Source organism: Hippopotamus amphibius, chromosome 15 (genome assembly GCF_030028045.1).
Source record: "Hippopotamus amphibius kiboko isolate mHipAmp2 chromosome 15, mHipAmp2.hap2, whole genome shotgun sequence".
NCBI classification, from domain to species: Eukaryota; Metazoa; Chordata; class Mammalia; order Artiodactyla; family Hippopotamidae; genus Hippopotamus; species Hippopotamus amphibius.
Genome location: NC_080200.1, coordinates 43,905,345 through 43,912,256, shown reverse-complemented (window position 1 = coordinate 43,912,256; position 6,912 = coordinate 43,905,345).

Genomic DNA, 6,912 nt, shown 5'->3' with positions numbered 1-6,912 from the left:
CACCTCTCCCTTCCCAACTCTCTAGAATCACTACACCAGAGGGATGCCCAGGGCTCTCTGTCATTTGTTTTCCCATTTGCATGTAAGATGTAGTTGGCCCCAACTTAGGTGATCCCAAGACCTCTAGACTTCTGGAGCCACCAATCCTTTAATATTCAAGTGGAAGTGTTGCTGTTTCCATCTCATGTGCTGCGGGACCTCCAGCATTCTCCCTTAGTTTCCCAAAAATATTTTGGAGAGAGTTAACATCTGGTCATTTGGTGCTGTGGTCTGCTTCCCTCTTTTAGCCTAAGCGAGGGGCCACTGTCCCCTCCCTGTGCCCACCCCATCCCTCGCACACAGCACTGTCCCTCTTCCTTTATTTCTTGTTCTCTCCTTTTTATATGCTTCAGGTGTGGCTCTCATGCTACAAACTCAGGCTGAAGAGAAAGGTGACCTTCTTCATTTTTCTATGATTTTGTCTAGTGATCACCGTTCTATCTAGTCGGAAGTTTCGTCTTAGCCCATTTCAGGTTAAATTTCTGATTTGTCTCCTTCCATCTTTCTCCCCTTTAAATTCTGGGCAGGGAGGGGTGGGGTAGTCTTAGATGGTGTCAGACTTCGAGGGTGGTGCTGGGGTGTAGCCTTTTTTCTGCCATCTGTTCATACTGGTCTTCAGTTAAGAGTTCATCTTTTCTGGTTGTTGTCCTTCTTACCTCTCCACCCTGGCATTTGTTGAGATGTGCTTTGTTCTGTTCACTCTATTCAGATCAAGGCTGGTGAGATCTCCCTGTGCTGACTGCAAGGCCTCTGGATCTGCTGGTTGTCGGTGCCACATCTTTGCTACTCTTGGGCAATGATGAGGATACTCTGCTGAGTTCTGCAGCACCTGAGGAGTCCCAGGATTCAGAGAGGCTGCCTTAGGCCTGCCATCCTTGCTGTGTTGCATAGACCTCTCCACCCACACCCTGGGGGTGCAGAGGGTTTCCTGAGAGTGTGCTCATCTGGAAAGCAAGGCACTGGTTTCCTTTGCTACCAATCCCCAAACTCTCTGGGGATCTTCCCCTAGCTGCTTCTCGAAGGCACTGGAGAGAAGTTTCATCGCTCTTCCCTCCAACTTTCCCTTTCCCTAGCCCAGAGACTAGGGAAAATCTTGAGGCCGGTGGGAGTAGGGGCAGAAAGAAGAATTTGATGAATTACATATATGATTTTAAATCTATAATTTATGCCTGGAATCCTAAAATTTTAAATGCCAAAAGCCAAGAATCTGACCCCTTTACTCTGCTCTGACATCCTTCTCTGCAGAATGCCAGAGCTAAGAAAGAAAGCAAGAAGTGCTGGAAATGGAGCCACATTGGGTAACGTTTCAAAATAATATCCTGCTGCTTGTATAAATCTTTTTCTGAACTTTTGGGAGAAATGAGGAATGGAGGGTGTTAACAGTACACTGAAGTGCAGGGAACCATTTAAAAGTCCCCCCAATTCCTCCAGGTCTCCAGGAATTTCTCGATAGATGTCTCTTCCTCAAGTTCTGGTCTTGCACAGTTACTGAGCTGTTTCCCTCAGTCTTTTTCTTCTCCTCCCAGCTCCCCAAACCACCTCCCTTTCTGGTCTACCTACAGATACTCCAAGTTCAATTCTTTTTCTTAGCCTCCTTTTTTGTATTATCCACTGCTTCCAGACCCAGGCCTGGACCAGGGGGTGGAGTCCTTTTGCATCCAAAGTTTCCCTCTAGGAATTTTCTGTAAAAGGAGCAACTCCCCATCCCCATCCTGTGCAAAAGCACGCGAATTACTCCTCCCTCTTATTTGAAAGCAACTGCAGTCCTATTTTGCTGTCAATAAAATTTCCCCCTTCTCTTTCACTCAAATATAAAAATTTATTTTTGTTTATTCTTTAAATTATATTTACTTAGAAATAATGGAAATCACTCCTGAACAAAGATTTGCTAATTTTCATCAGGAACCACAACCCAGGAAAACAGAGCCAACTAAATTTGCATGCAAAGCATCGCATCTCCCTGCTTCTAAAAATTCATACTTCCTTAACCGGTCTCCACCTCCTGAGGCTCAGAGAATTGAAACCCAAACCTACCGCAGGCACACTGCCCGGTTCCTTCAGTGACACAGAAACTGAATGAAAACTGCTGTTAAAGGAGCAAGGGATGGAGGTGCAGAGCACACTGTATTCCTTTACGTGTGCTTGGTTTACCCGGAAAGTTAAGCATGATTTTGAAGTAGGCCAGATATATCACCCCAAAATATGCCTTAAAATTGATACCAACATTATTTTGAGCTAAAGGCACTTTAAAAACCAGCAGGTACAAGAAGGTGGCTCTGACCCTCCCTCTTCTTTTTCTTTCTAAAAGCAGGGGATAACACGCCCACATAGAAGATATCTTTCCCATACAAGAAGGAAGGTAACATACCGATCATCAAGCCTGGAAGTTGAGACTGAGAAAATACATACAAATAGACCTTGTTCAAATGATTCTTATCTTCCTTTAGCCTTTCCACATAATTTAGTTACTTTGCTACAATTACCTCTAATTCAACCTAGTATAAAAACATCTAGATTTTGCTACTTCTTTGGGTCTTTGTTTCCTTTTGAGGGTTTGTGTATCATGTAAATCACATGCTAAATAAGCATGTATCCATCCTTTCAGTTTATGTATCTTTACTTAATTCTCAGGCCCAGCGAAGACCCTAAGAGGGTGGAGGTAAATTTTGCCTCTTCTATAATTTCTATAGGTAGATGCATGTGAGAGAGGGGAGTGAAGGTGTGCAGGGGCCAAAGCCAGCAGACCAGCTCTGGTCTGCCAATCTTTGCTGTATAGCAAAGGGACTCAGTTATACACATATAGATGTTCTTTTTTTTTTTTCATATTCTTTTCCATTATGGCTTATCACAGGATATTGAACATAGTTCCCTATGCTATACATTAGGATAGCACAGGGAAACCTTTTTGCTTATCCATCCTGTATATGATAGTTTACATCTGCTTCATGGTTACTTTATTTCATTATGATTCAGTTTCACAAAATATGTGTCTTAAGGAATGACTTTGTATTTTTGCCCTCATTTATTCTTTTAAAAGTCAAAGAGCACTAGAAGGGGAAAGAGTCTGGGGAGGGACATGTTCATATTAATGTTCAGACTTTGACTCAGTCTCCTGTAGCGCATTTGCCCCTCCACCCCTTCACACATACCGTCCCCTCTCCAGTTTTCCCAGAGAACACACAACTCCCTGCTCCTGTGAGGGTGGGGTGGACGGGCACCGTGGATCTAATTGCTCCATATGTAGACTCAATTGTTCATCTTTTTTTTTCACCCCCACCCCTGCACCCCCAAAATTACAAATCTCGGGTTTGTATTCCCAGCCTCTCAGGATTCTGCTTCTACTGTGCCAAATCCCTAACCATCCCCCCACCTGCCCTTCCCCTTCATATTTTGCGATTCTGCACCACACGCATTCTCTGCTATAGCAACCGTGAGAAGGCTCTTCTTGGATCTCTCACTGCAGGGCGTGAGGTTGATCCGGGGCCTGGTGGTCACCACTGAGCACTGTTTTTACGAAGTGTTGTGCTGCTGGGATCCATGGCCTCCTCTCTCTGCTGGGTACGTGTCCTCTCTTGCTGCACATTGGGGCCTCGGAGTTTGTTTTTGGTGGCCGCCTTGAGCCCGCACAATTCCACAACCGTACAATAATCAGTGGCAGAGGAGGAAGGTTGCCTCTCTCCTCTCTGCATTCAGGCAAACGGGTCTCAAAGCAGAGTTACTTGGACCCAGTGGCTGAAGTTTAGAAGAACCGATCTTTCTCTTATTACTTCTAGTGCTCCCTGTGTTGGACCCAGACACGTGCACCGACAGCTCAGCTGGGGCCAAGTCCAAACGAAAGTCACTTTGATATTCTAGGAATTCATCACGTCTTACCATGGCCATTAGAGCAACCTCCTCTGCAGTGTTTCTAGCTTCCAGCTCTTCCTTCTTCTTTTTTCAACCTGTCGGGGAGGGGAAAATTTCCACCTGCCCCTCTTGGTTCTTTTGGCTGATCTAATAATTCAATTGACACAAGACAGATTAACAGGAGAAAAACAAATTTAATTTGTATGTACGGGAGCTCATAGAATATGAGACTCAAAGAAGTGACCAAAGCAGGCCGTTTTTTGTACTAAAGACAAAGGAGCACTTAATTTGTGAAGAATTGACAAGACAAAAATGTTTGGACTTGGGGTAGTGAATTAGTAAAAAAGTAACAAGTTTTGTTTATACAGCTTTCTTGGCCTTGAAGTCCCTGTGTCTGGTGATGAGGATGTCTCTCTATCTCCTGGAACAGGGAGGGTACCTTTCACGTGGGAGATTTATTTGCTTTCAAGGGAACAAAGGAAGGTCAGAATGTCCTTCTTGCATCAGATGTTTCTTAAGTAATTTTAATTCAAAGAAATCAATGTGCCAAAGTGGCATATTTTGGGGCTGCCTGCCCTGGACCCCACAAACTCAATCTTTATGTCATCCCAGACATTCCACACCTCACTCTCTTCTTTTTCATGTGGGATAAAATCCAGACTCCTTGGACTTCATTTAGGGCCCTTTGCTATCTGGCTTCATGCTACTTTTCCAGATGAATCTCCTACTCTTTCTCTATGCAGCTCTTTTTTTTTTTTAATTTTAAAAATATTGATTGATTGATTGATTTATATTTTTAGCTGTGTTGGGTCTTCATTGCTGCCTGCTGGCTTTCTCTATTTGTGGTGAGTGGGGGCTACTCTTTGCTGTGGTGCGCCAGCTTCTCAGTGCAGTGGCTTCTCTTGTTGCAGAGCATCCACTGTAGGTGCACGGGCTTCAGTCATTGAGGGCTCTAGAGTGCAGGCTCAGTAGTTGTGGTGCACTGGCTTAGTTGCTCTGAGGCATGTGGGCTCCCCGCCCCCGATCAGGGCTCAAACCTCTGTCCCCTGTTTTGGCAGGCAGATTCTTAACCACTGTGCCACCAGGGAAGTCCACTCCCTATGCCAACTCTCTACACAAATAGGATCGACTACTCATAGCCTCTCAATGTACCTCACTCACGCTGTGGTCATACCTAGCTCAGAGTCCTCCTTTTTTCCCATTCCAAATGTTCTCTCTCACCTGGGTCAAGCTTAAGGCTGTTTTCTTCTTCAAAGTGCTCTCAGTCTATTCCAGTTCAGAGGCCCGGGTCTGTGTGAAATTTTAAAGTATTTGTAGCTGTACTTTTCATTTGACAGTGATACGGCATCTTGCACTGTTTCATGTATAGTAATGCCTCAAAAAACTCTCGGCTAACATGGATCTATTTCTCTGGGTGCAGAAGCTGCTGGAGGGAAGCTGTGGGATTCCTTGGTGCTAATTAGTAGTAGTGATGGGTGAGGAGGAAGAGGCAGTGGTGCTGTCTTGGGTTTAGAGAAAGGCCAGAACTGGGTGCCTGTAACTCTGCAGAGCCAGGGCATCCTGGGGCTTGGGCAGCCCTGACATTGAGACTAGGGAGCTGCTGTGTGGGCCCCACTTCTGTATAGCCCATGGTCTCCAGTGGGGTTCTACATCAAGAGAATTTTCTGTTCTTCAGACTCATCTTGACCTTAGGGGCTTTGCACATGCTGCTTTCTCTGCTTAGAACCCTCGGCACCCAAATTTTAGCCTGGCTGTCCCTTTTTATGAGAGTCCCTGCCCAAATACTCCCATTTCATCACTTTCAGATCTAAATTAACTTTACCCCAACACTCTTTACTGCATCATTCTATTTTTAAAAAATTTTTATAGCACTTATCTGAAATTACCATCTCTATTTAATTCTTTACTTGCACATTGCCTGCTCCATGAGTTTACAGTGACTCTGTCAGTCTTGTTCATTTCTGAACTCCCAGCACTTAGATCAGTACTGGCATATGGTAGGTGCTCAATTCATTGTTTATGAAATGAGTGAATAAACTGGGGAAGGACCTTTGGGCAGTTTCCTGCACTTGAGTGAAGAGTTGTAGCTCATTCTGTCTTGGAGGAGAGGGAGAAGATATTGTGAGTCAAGTGAGTCCAACCAGTGCCCTGAACTTCATACTCACTCCAGGTGATGTCCTTTCTCAGCCAGCATCCAGATTTCCAGAGAGAACCATGTCCATGTCTCCCAGGGCCCAGGCCACTGCTGATTCTCTAGCTATCCCACTGTATGAGCTCATCTGATGGATCAGACACCCGCTACGAAGCCCCCAGGACACTGTTGGCCCCAAGGGAACTTGGGTCAGCTGGCCATAGTCAGCGAGGGTGCTTCCTAACTGCCTTTGGGTGTGTAAACTCCAGGCTGGCAAGCTACTGTGCTGGAACAGTGCTTCCTGAGTGAGGTTCACCTTTTTACAGTTTAATTTTCATATTTTTATTTTTGACTTTTCATCTTTCTCATTGAAGCATATCTTGTATATTGTAAAATGCACACATATTAAATGAAATTTCTATATCTGTACATACCCATTTAACCACCACCCAGACCAAGATGTATTCAGCAACCTGGGAGATTCGTTCATACTCACTCCAGGTGATTTCCCCCAAGGGTAACCTGACCTAGATCCCCATAGATTACTTTTGCCTTTTTTGGAACATCATATAAAAAGAATCACACAGCAATTGTTTCTTTTTTTTTTGCTTTTTTTGGTTTTTTTTTTTTTTAATTGTTTCATTTTTAAAAGGTGGTCATCTAGCCTGAGGCTGCATGAATAGAAGTGGGCTAGAGCGTCTGCACTTTCCCTCAGTCTGCGGCAGTGACTCAGTGCAGGGTTTGAATCATGATTCACTCCCTGTATAACCTACAGCAGAGCTTATTTAAACTTTCTTGACCCTTGGTTTCTTCATCTATAAAATGGAGAGAATAATCATTCCTCTGTTGGAAAAGAGTATGATATGTAAAGGATGAGTATTATATGTAAAGTGCCT